This window comes from Macaca thibetana, chromosome 16 (genome assembly GCF_024542745.1).
Source record: "Macaca thibetana thibetana isolate TM-01 chromosome 16, ASM2454274v1, whole genome shotgun sequence".
NCBI lineage: Eukaryota > Metazoa > Chordata > Mammalia > Primates > Cercopithecidae > Macaca > Macaca thibetana.
Genome location: NC_065593.1, coordinates 20051100 through 20063118, shown reverse-complemented (window position 1 = coordinate 20063118; position 12019 = coordinate 20051100).

The following is a 12019-nucleotide window of genomic DNA, read 5'->3' as shown; positions in this document are numbered from 1 at the left end:
CACTGGCTCACAGTTCCGGAGAGCAAAAGGCAGCGGCAGGCCTGGTGAGGTGAGGGCCGGGTCTCTGCTTCCCAGCGGAGCCTTGAAAGTTGCGTCATCCAGGGAGGGGGCGTGTTACTCACACGGCAGAGGGCGGAGGGGTAGCCAGCAACAGGCGCCCAGACGCACCCTTTTATACGATGATGGCATTAAACTAACTACTAACTACACATGAGGGCCAAGCCCTTTTATAAGATGAGGGCGAAGCCCCTCCCGGCCTAATCACCTCTTAAAGGTCCCACCTCCTAACACTGTTACAGGCCGGGCGCGGTGGCTCACGCCTGGAATCCCAGCACTTTGGGAGGCCGAGACGGGCGGATCACGAGGTCAGGAGATCGAGACCATCCTGGCTAACATGGTGAAACCCCGTCTCTACTAAAAATACAAAAACTAGCCGGGCGAGGTCGCGAGCACCTGTGGTCCCAGCTACTTGGGAGGCTGAGGCAGGAGAATGGCGTGAACCCGGGAGGCGGAGCTTGCAGTGAGCTGAGATCCGGCCACTGTACTCCAGCCTGGGCGACAGAGCCAGACTCTGTCTCAAAAAAAAAAAAAAAAGAAGAAAATAAATAAAAATAAAAATAAATCAATATGCTATATTCTGTTTACCAATATTGAATTTGTACTTTTTGCATTAATGTTAATGACTGAGATATTTCTACATTTATACATATATATATATATATTTTTTTTTTTTTTTTTTGAGACAGAGTCTTGCTCTGTCGCCCAGGCTGGAGTGCAGTGGCGTGATCTGGGCTCACTGCACGCTCCGCCTCCCGGGTTTACGCCATTCTCCTGCCTCAGCCTCTGGAGTACCTGGGACTACAGGCGCCCGCCACCGCGCCCGGCTAGTTTTTTGTATTTTTTAATAGAGACGGGGTTTCACCGTGTTAGCCAGGATGGCCTTGATCTCCTGACCTTGTGATCCGCCCGCCTCGGCCTCCTAAAGTGCTGTGATGACAGGCGTGAGCCACTGCGCCCGGCCTACATTTATATTTTTAGTGGAGTCTTTCCCAGATTTGCGATCAGCCTTGTGCTCATGTTTTTAGAAGATTTTGGAACTTTTTCTTCTTTTCCTATAGATTGGAACAATTTAAAGAGCCCTGGTATTATCTTTTCTTGAAAGCTTTGGTGACATTCCCGTCTCTTTTTTGTTTTTGAGACGGTGTCTTGCATTGTCGCCCAGCCTGGAGTGCTGTGCTTGATTTTGACTCACCACAACCTCTGCCTCCCGGATTGAAGCGATTCTCCTGCCTCTGCCTCCCGAGTAGCTGGGATCAGAGGCGTGAGCCACGGCGCCTGCCTAGTGCAGTGGGGTTTTTCTTGTTTTTGTTTTTGAGACAGTGTCTTGTCTTGTATTGTACCCTAGGCTGGAGTGCAGTGGAGCAATCTCGGCTCACTGCAAGCTCCGCCTCCCGGGTTCACGCCATTCTCCTGCCTCAGCCTCCCGAGAGTAGCTGGGACCACAGGCGCCACCACCAAGCCCGGCTAATTTTTTGTATTTTTAGTAGAGAGGGGTTTCACCATGTTAGCCAGGATGGTCTCGATCTCCTGACCTCATGATCCATCCGCCTTGGCCTCCCAAAGTGGTGGGATGACAGGCGTGAGCCACCACGCCCGGCCCCTAGTGCAGTGGTTTTAATTGTGTTCGTCGGGACCCTTGCTGGGAGCTATGGAGGGAAGAAATGTCATGTGAATGACAGATGATATTTTATTGACACCAGTGCACACAGCTGCCACTGGAGCAATTATGTGCTTCAAAAATAACAAAACATGTAGTGGAGGAGATTTTCAGTAACATGAAATTACAAAGATTAAATTTTTGTTTTTTGTTGTTGCTGGAGTAAAAAGCTTTAAAGCCTTTTCTTGTATTTAGTTCACGCTCTAGCCTTTTGCGGAGACCAAAATCTGTGCGTGGAATCACCTCCCAAACACGTATCCTGTCGTCAGAGCGCCAGCAACGAATCTAAGTTGCTTCAGGCTATCACAATAACCCTTTCTCTCATCCCCAAAGCTTATCTATAAAATTTGACATTTGCGGCCGGGCGCGGTGGCTCAAGCCTGTAATCCCAGCACTTTGGGAGGCCGAGACGGGCAGATCACGAGGTCAGGAGATCGAGACCATCCTGGCTAACACGGTGAAACCCCGTCTCTACTAAAAATACAAAAAAATTAGCCGGGCGAGGTGGCGGGCGCCTGTAGTCCCAGCTACTCGGGAGGCTGAGGCAGGAGAATGGCGGGAACCCGGGAGGCGGAGCTTGCAGTGAACTGAGATCGCGCCACTGCACTCCAGCCTGGGCGACAGAGCGAGACTCCGTCTCAAAAAAAAAAAAAAAAAAAAAAAAATTGACATTTGCTCATCAGAAGACAATTCCCGATTCTGGGCTTCTTATCTGTGCTGTTCTCCCCCCACAGCTTTGAGACGGCTGCCTGGCTTTGATTACTCCTAGAGTGGAGTGAATGTGATTATTAAGCATAAGAATGAAAGCAAGATAGGGAGACGGAGCATCAGATCCACACTCAGATTTTGCAAAATCAAAACAACAGTTCCAACAGAAGCTGTAACTATGTTTTAGAACAACGTGCTATTTATTAATGGGCTATTTTCTCATCTTCCCTTCTGGGAAAGCTCACTCAGAGAAACCCTAACACACAACCAAAAAGCCTCTGGTTACAAGTGACCTGTGCAAGGTGTCCTGTTTTCAAAGGAAGGGGTTTCAGAATCAGAGAGGATGGAAGACATCTGAATCGGAACTCACCCCCGCACCCTAACCCTGGGAAAAAGGGAGGGGATCCAGATTACTGCCAGCCAGGCGCGGTGGCTCATGCCTGTCATCCCAGCACTTTGGGAGGCCAAGACGGGCAGATCACCTGAGGTCAGGAGTTCGAGACCAGCCTGGTCAACATGTTGAAACCCCATCTCTACTAAAAACACAAAAACTAGCCGGGCGTGGTGGAGGGCGCCTGTAGTCCCAGCTACTCGGGAGGCTGAGGCAAGAGAATCGCTTGAACCTGGGAGGCAGAGGTTGCAGTGAGCTGAGAGCTCACTATTGCACTCCAGGCTGAGCAACAGAGCGAGACTCCTTCTCAAAAAAAAAAAAAAAAAGAGAGAGAGAAAGAGAGAGAGAGAGAGAATATTAGCTCCTCCGTGTTCCTCCAAAAGGCAGAAACTAAATCCCCAAGGGGCAAATCTACCAAGGCTGATCCACTCCCCACCACATTGCCCTACTCCAACCCCACCACCCTCAACCATCCTCCCTGCCTTCCAGTGGAATTAGGAACGGAACAGAACTCCATCGCAGCCAATCTTGGTTACCCACTGATTTAATCTGATTCCCACTCTGAGGAGAAAGTATATGAATTATTATAAACCCATCTGTTCCCTCTCTTTTCTGCAAAGACAAGGACCCGGGGCTGGGTAATAATACTGATGGCATTACTAGAGGTCTCTAGCTCACTGGTGTCTCCCTCCCCCCTTCCCCCAACAGCGCATAATTTGAAGATTTTCTTTAAAAAAAAAAAAAAAAAAAAAAAAAAGACCTTAACACCCCCAACTAATGTTTTCCGAACAGTAATAATTATAAATTCCAAACAAAAACGTAGCGGCATGTGTCTGTGTGTGCGTCTCTTCCAGGCTTTTCATTTCAATAGATCTGCTAATTAAAAGCTATAATTTAACAAATAATGACCTAACCATCTCACTTTGAAATCAAACAAAAACCTACCACTAAAATGTTGGACTAGATAAAGATAATGAATCTGGGTGCAATTCACACTCCGGCTGGGCCCAGGCTGGCCCCCTTCCAGCAACGGGCCTGCGCTGCGATTAGCAGAAATAGCTTTTCCAGCCATTTGGAGCAAACTCACTACAGGGAGGACAAGTGAGCAATTTAGGAGTCTAAGAGTCTTTTTGGACCCACTCCCACTGCTGATGGAGCATTTATCTCTCCCCTGCCCTCCTTCATTGACACTTGGTCAATTTCATTTTCTCCCCGGCCCTCTTTGGCCCCTGGGGGAGATAGTTATTTCTTAAGTAACAAGCCGGAAGGATTTGTGGAAAGGAAAACTAGCAGCGAAGCCAGGTGAAGATGCCCACTGAATCCGGCATCCTAAATGTTTGATAAAATAATAAATGATGGGCCGGGCGCGGTGGCTCACGCCTGTAATCCCAGCACTTTGGGAGGCCGAGAGGGGCAGATCACGAGGTCAGGAGATCCAGACCAGCCTGGCTAACATGGTGAAACCCCGTCTCTACTAAAAATACAAAAAAATTAGCCAGGCGTGGTGGTGGGCGCTTGTGGTCCCAGCTACACGGGAGGCTGAGGCAGAATGGCGTGAACCCGGGAGGCGGAGCTTGCAGTGAGTGGAGATCGCGCCACTGCACTCCAGCCTGGGCGACAGAGAGACTCCGTCTCAAAAAAATAAATTAATTAAAAATTAAAAAAATAAATAAATAATGGGCCGGGTGCGGTGGCTCACGCCTGTCATCCCAGCACTTCGGGAGGCCGAGGTGAAAGGATCACCTGAGGTCAGAAGTTCGAGACCAGCCTTTCCAACATGGTGAAACGCTGTCTCTACTAAAAATACAAACATTAGCCAGGCGTGGTGGCGTGCGCCTGTAATCCCAGATACTCGAGAGGCTGAGGCAGGAGAATCTCTCTTTTTTGAGCCGGAGTCTCGCTCAGTCTCCCAGGCTAGAGTGCAATGGTACGATGTCGGCTCACTACAACCTCCGCCTCCCAGGTTCAAGTGATTCTCCTGCCTCAGCCTCCCGAGTAGCTGGGATTACAGGTGTGTGCCACCATGCGTGGCTGCTTTTTTTTTTTTTTTTTTTTTTTTTTTAAATAGAGACAGGGTTTCATCATGTTGATCAGGCTGGTCTCAAACCCCTGACCTCAAGTGATCTACCCGCCTCCGCCTCCCAAAGTGCTGGGATTACAGGCGTGAGCCACCGCGCCCGGCCAAGAACTGCTTGAACCCGGGAGGTGGAGGTTGCAGTGAGCCGAGATCGTGCCATTGCACTCCAGCCTGGCGACAGAGCAAGACTCTGTTTAAAAAAAAAATATTTTTAATGTAAAAAACAATGAAATGATAAAATAAGCAATGAAAGCAAGATTGTTTCCCACCTACCGCAGCCCTTCCCTGAGCTGGGAATTGGGCACCTGTGCCAGGTTAAACATAGCCCGGTGTTCTGGAACCTTCCCCGCAGCACCAGCTCACACCAGTCTGCGGAGAGGCTGCCCAGCTCCTGCACAGGAAACGCTCGCGCTCCGTGGGAGGAGCCTTCAAACACCGCCCCTTCCTGGAGTCCCGGCGGGAACTGGAGAGAACTGGGGACTCTGGGAAAGCGCTGCGGTGCAGCAAAGAGCTCCCCGCGGAGCTGAGGCAGAAAGACCGGGCGCTGGCTGAAGCCCCAGGAGAACCCAGAGCTTCCACACGTCGGACCTGTCTGCAGGCGCAGGGAGGAGGCGCCTCCGGGTGTGCAGAGGTCACACGGCCACCCGAGGACCTCGGCCTAATCCTGCCTTGAAATCTTAAATCCCAATGTCCGGCGGGCGCGGTGGCTCACGCCTGTAATCCCAGCACTTTGGGGGGCCAAGGCGAGTGGATCACAAGGTCAGGAGTTCGAGACCAGCCTGGCCAATGTGGCAAAACCCCATCTCTACTAAAAATTCGCCGGGCGCAGTGGCTCACGCCTGTAATCCCAGCACTTTGGGAGGCCGAGGTGGAAGGATCACCTGAGGTCAGGAGTTCAAGACCAGCCTGGCCAACATGGTGAAATCCCATCTCTACTGAAAATACAAACATTAGCCGGGCGAGGTGGCGGGCACCTGTAGTCCCAGCTACGCAGGAGGCTGAGGCAGGAGAATCGCTTGAACCCGGGAGGCAGAGGTTGCAGTGAGCCGAGATCGCGCCACTGCACTCCAGCCTGGGCAACAGAGCGAGAGTCTGTCTCAAAATAATAATAATAATAACAATAATAGCCGGGCGCGGTGGCTCACGCCTGTAATCCCAGCACTTTGGGAGGCCGAGGTGGGCGGATCACAAGGTCAGGAGATCGAGACCACGGTGAAACCCCGTCTCTACTAAAAATACAAAAAATTAGCCGGGCGCGGTTGTGGGCGCCTGTAGTCCCAGCTACTCGGGAGGCTGAGGCAGGAGAATGGCGTGAACCCGGGAGGCGGAGCTTGCAGTGAGCCGAGATCGCGCCACTGCACTCCAGCCTGGGCGACAGAGCGAGACTCCGTCTCAAAAAAAAAAAAAAAAAAAAAAAAAAAAAAAAAAAAAAAAAACAATAATAATACAAAAAAATTAGCCAGGCGTGTTGGCGGTCGGTCGCCTGTAATCCCAGCTACTTGGGAGGCTGAGGCAAGAGAATTGCTTGAGTCCAAGAGGCAGAGGTTGCAGTGAGCCGAGACTGCACCATTGCACTCCAGCCTGAGCGACAAGAGCAAAACTCCATCTCAAAAAAGAAAATTAAATACATAAATAATAAAGCTTTGCTAATCCCATTTAATGATGTTGGATTTGGGTTTTCAAAGGCTGCTATTTCATAGATGAACACATTGACATAATCCCAAATCTTTAGAGCAAAAGTATCAAATGTCAATTTTTTGCGTCACCAGCCTGACTAGCAGTGACCCGAGACAGGCTTTCACAGCTGGGCTGCCACAGATGCGTGTACTAATTGATTTTATAGAATCTGTGTCATCACTAATTGGGAATATTCGTATTTCAAAAGAGGCAGAGTAGGCCGGGCGCGGTGGCTCAAGCCTGTAATCCCAGCACTTTGGGAGGCCGAGACGGGCGGATCACGAGGTCAGGAGATCAAGACCATTCTGGCTAACATGGTGAAACCCCGTCTCTACTAAAAATACAAAAACTAGCCAGGCAAGGTGGCGGGCGTCTGTGGTCCCAGCTACTCGGGAGGCTGAGGCAGGAGAATGGTGTAAACCCAGGAGGCGGAGCTTGCAGTGAGCTGAGATCCGGCCACTGCACTCCAGCCTGGGCGACAAAGCGAGACTCCGTCTCAAAAAAAAAAAAAAAAAAAAAAAAAGAGGCAGAGTTCAAGTTCAAGCCATTCTTCCTCTCCTTCTTTTGACTAAGAAGGGACTGGTTCAGGACAGAATTCCACCTTGTTTATCTCTGCATCTTCCAAGCACCTCACAGTCCTTATAAAGATCAAGGCGGGGTGGGGGGACGCGTGGTGGGTCACGCCTGTAATCCCGCCACTTTGGGAGACTGAAGTGAGTGGACTGCTCGAGCCCAGGAGTTCGAGACCAGCCTGGACAACATGGTGAGCCCTGTCTTTACAAAAAACACAAAAATTACCCAGGCGTGGTGGCAGGTGCCTGTAGTCCCAGCTACTCATGAGGCTGAGGTGGGAGGACTGCTTGAACCCAGGAGGCAGAGGTGACAGTGAGCTGTGATCACGCCATTGCACTCTAGCCTGGGCGGCAGAGTCAGATCCTGTCTCAAAAAGAAAGAAAAAGGGCCGGGTGTAGTGGCTCACACCTGTAATTCCAGCACTTTGGGAGGCCAAAGTGGGTAGATCACTTGAGGTCAGGAGTTCAAGACCAGCCTGGCCAACATGGTGACACCCCATCTCTACTAAAAACACAAAAATTAGCCGGGTGTGGTGGCCGGCACCTGTAATCCCAGCTACTCAGGAGGTAGAGGCGGGAGAATTGCTTGAACCTGGGAGGTGGAGCTTGCAGTGAGCCGAGATGGCGCCACTGCACTGCAGCCTGGGTGACAGAGCGAGACTCTGCCTCCAAAAAAAAAAAAAAAAAGAAAGGAAGAGAAAATAAAAGATCAAGCCTGACAATCATGATATATGCATTAAATGGACTCTGACCATCCGTATTCCTTCGGACTCCTCACATTGCCATTGCAAACAACAGCTAAAGTAACAGGTCAATACACTGTTTCAATAATAAAGAGAGTATTTTGACCCATGTAACTGAAGAGTTTGGGGATAGATCTTTAGGCGTGGTGAGATCTAGTATTCAAACAATGTGACCAAGAGCCTGGTTTTTCTCTTACCGCATTTCCCGGCTCTCTTTTCTTGCTGCAAATGGCTGCATTCTCTGACCTGTTCCCATCTTCACGGTTGCCTGGTGAAGACGGTCATTTCCCAGAGCTAGAGCCATGCTCATGTATGTCCAGCAGGTGCGAGTCTATTCAGGCAATTTCCACAAAGGAGGTATTTCATTCCTGGCAGCTCCAGCAAACATCTCTGGGCATCTTATTGGCTCTGACTGGCAACTGCCCGTCCCTGAACCATGTGCTGTGGCCAAGAGGGGAGTCTCCGACAGGCTTACGCCGATCCCGTTCAAAGTGCTGAGGACAAAGGAGTGGAGATGCTCCAACAGAAAAGGGAGATTTTTTTTTCTTCCTTTTTGGTTTTTTCTCTTTTTTTAGACAGGGTCTCACTGTCGCCCAGGCTGGAGTGCAGTAGTGCGATCTCAGCTCACTGCAACCTCCACCTCCCGGGTTCAAGCGATTCTCCTGCCTCGGTTTCCCAAGTAGCTGGGATTACAGGTGTCTGCCGCAATGCCCAGCTAAATTTTGTATTTTTAGTAGAGACGGGGTTTCACCATGTTGGCCAGGCTGGTCTCGAACTGCTGACCTCAGGTGATCCGCCCGCCTTGGCCTCCCAGAGTGCTGGGATTACAGGCGTGAACCACCGCACCCGGCCAAGAGAGATCACTTTAGTGAGAGAAGGAAGGGTGGATGCCAGGAAAACAAGCAGAAATGCAAACCACACCGGCGGGCTCCTGGTGGGTGGAGGTGCTGGGTGGGAGCAGTTTCCTTTCTGGCTTCTCTCTCAGGGCTCTCACTGCAGCAGCTTCAACGGTGAGAGCTGGAGGCCACAGAGCCGGGGCCCATCCGGCTGTGTGTCGGTGGGGGCAGGGGGACAACGGCTGATGCCCTGTGCTCACCAGTCCACCCCTCACCAAGCTGCCCCGGCTGCCCAGCACTTCCTTCTTCCTTTCCCTCACCTGCCAGACTCCTGTCTCTGAGGCAGTTCTAGTCTCTTTGATCATGTTCAGCTGCCTCAATTGCATGCACATGAGGGAAATTTTTCTGATTCCTTGTAGGCCTGAAACCCCCTTTTTATTTTTGCTTTTTAGAGACTGGGTGTCGCTTTGTCGCCCAGACTAGAGTACAGTGACACGATCTTTGCTCACTGCGGCCTCAAACTCCTGGGCTCAAGGGATCCTCCCACCTCAACCTCCTGAGTAGCTGGGACTACAGGTGCATACCACCACCCACAACTAATTTTTTAATTTTTTGTAGAGACAGGGTTTCTTAATAATGATGTGTCAGTATGGATTAATTAATTGTAATAAATGTACTACAGTCATGTGATATGTTAATAACAAGGAAATGGGTTCAGGGTATATGGGGGACTCTTGGTATTAGCTTCTCACTTTTTCTGTCCATCTTTTTTCTTTCTTTCTCTTTTGAGGCAGTTTCACTGTTGTCCCCCAGGCTGGAGTGCAATGACACAGTCTCCACTGAGTGCAAGCTCCGCCTCCGGGGTTCAAGTGATTCTCCTGCCTCAGCCTCCCAAGTAGCTGGGATTACAGGCACCCACCACCACACCTGGCTAATTTTTGTATTTTTAGTAAAGACAGGGTTTCACCATGTTGGCCAGGCTGGTCTCGAACTCCTGACCTCAGGTGATCCACCTGCCTCAGGGTCCCAAAGTGCTGGGATTACAGGCAGGAGCCACTGCACTCGGCCTAATTTTTCTGTACCTCTAAAATCATTCTAAAAAATAATGTTCATTAAAGCATGAAAAATGGGCGGGCGGTCACAGCAATTCACAAGGTCAGGAGTTCGAGACCAGCATGGCCAACATGGTGAAATCCTGTCTCTACTAAAAATACAAAAATTAGCCAGGCGTGGTGGTGCACGTTTGTAATCCCAGCTACTCGGGAGGCTGAGGTGGGAGGATTGCTTGAGCCCAGGAGGTCAAGGCTGCAGTGAGCTGTGATTATGCTACTGCCCCTCAGCCTGAGTGACAGAATAAGACCATGTCTCAAAAAAAAAAAAAAAATGAAAACCAGAAACAGAACCACCCCCCCCACAAAAACCCTTGAAAAATCAAAAAGCAACTGGAGAGAGGGAATAATAGCTAGCGGCTCAAAGTGTACCTTCTGTGAGGATGAGACTGGAGATGCTTCCCCGCTCCCCGCCCCAGCAACAGGGTTATCTTCAGACGGCAGGAGGAGAGGACGTGCAAGCGGGTGAGACAGATCTCTCTGTGGCAGGAAGCTGAGGGTTCACACCTGTTGGCCTCAATTTTTCCTGAGACAGGAGAGGTGGGCTGTGTGCAATGAAACTGTGGGTTGCAAGCGATGAAGACTTGGAGATCCCCCAAGAGAAGCGCAGGAGAAACCTGACCGGGGCAAAAGAGCAGTTTCCTCTCCCAGCACTGATGAGAAGAGATAAAACTTCAGTTTGTGCAGGGGCTGCCCCAGGTGGACAGCATCAAGCAGCAGGGCCTTAGCCCAACTAGAGGCCTGAATTAAGCGCTTCATGGGGTTCCATTTTTTTTTTTTTTTTTTGAGATGACAGAGTCTTGCTCTGTCCCCCAGGCTGGAGTGCAGTGATATGATCTGGGCTCACTGCAACCTCCACCTCCCAGGTTCAAGCGATTCTCCTGCCTCAGCCTAGAGTGGCTGGGATTACAGGCGCACGCCACCACGCCCGGCTAGGCTAATTTTTGTATTCTTAGTAGAGACGGGGGTTTCACCATGTTGGCCAGGCTGGTCTCGAACTCCGGACCTCAAGGGATACGCGCCCGCCCAGGTCTCCCAAAGTGCTAGGATTACAGCCGTGAGCCGCGCGCCCGGCCTGGAGTTCCACTTTTTGACCAGAAGAGGGCGCCGGGATTCCACGTTTGTTCTTCACGCCCCACGTTTCTCTTTCCAAAGTTGCTGAGGTTTGGATTTCGGAGTAAAAAGTTCCCTTCGGAGTTCGCCACAGTGATGGCGGGAGGCGGTGGGAGGGTCGGCGAGGGCCTTGCGCCTTCGCTTGTTCACCCCGGTGGGGAGCCAGGGAGAAGAGTGTGGGAACTGGATGAAGATGTCGGCGGAACGGTCACCCGGAAACGGGAACGCGGCTCTGAACGTTGGAAGAGAAGCTGCAGCTGGAAAGAGACATTTGACCTTGAAGGAGTTGTCGGAAGAAGAGGAGCCGATCAAAAGAGGCGGAAAAGGAGTGAGTGGGGAGAGATGCCAGGGAGAGGAGCCCAGTGCCCGCCGGGCAGGTGGCTCGGCCTGTAGTCCCAGCGCTTTGCCAGGCGAGGCGCGCGGAGTTCGAGACCAGCCTGGCCGACAAAGTGAGCCCCACCCACCCCCATCTCTACGAAAATAAAATATAAAAATAAATTAGCCGGGCGCGGTGGCTCACGCCTGTCATCCCAGCACTTTGGGACCAAGGCCGAGGCGGGCGGATCGCGAGGTCAGGAGATCGAGACCATCCTGGCGAACACGGTGAAACCCCGTCTCTACTAAAAATACAAAAAAATTAGCCGGGCGCGGTGGCGGCGCCTGTAGTCCCAGCTACTCGGGAGGCTGAGGCAGGAGAATGGCGCGAACCCGGGAGGCGGAGCTTGCAGTGAGCTGAGATCCGGCCACTGCACTCCAGCCTGGGCGGCAGAGCGAGACTCCGTCTCAAAAAAAGAAAAAAAATTAAGTAAATAAAGTAATTGAGAACGGAAGCTTTGCAGTCCAGGAGAACTTACTGAGACTCAGTTTTCTCATCTGGAAACGGGGCGACGGATAACAAGGACCGTGCAGAATCCCCCTACGCGGGCGCCCCCGGCTCAGAGCCCGGCCCTGGGAGGCTGGAGCCGAGGGAAGCGCCAGGAGCGGGGTCTGCAGCCCCGGCGCCTCCCGCGACCCCCACTTGCCGCGGGATTCAGGCGGGTGGCGACCCCCGAGTCCCTCCCCTGGGGCGCCTCCCG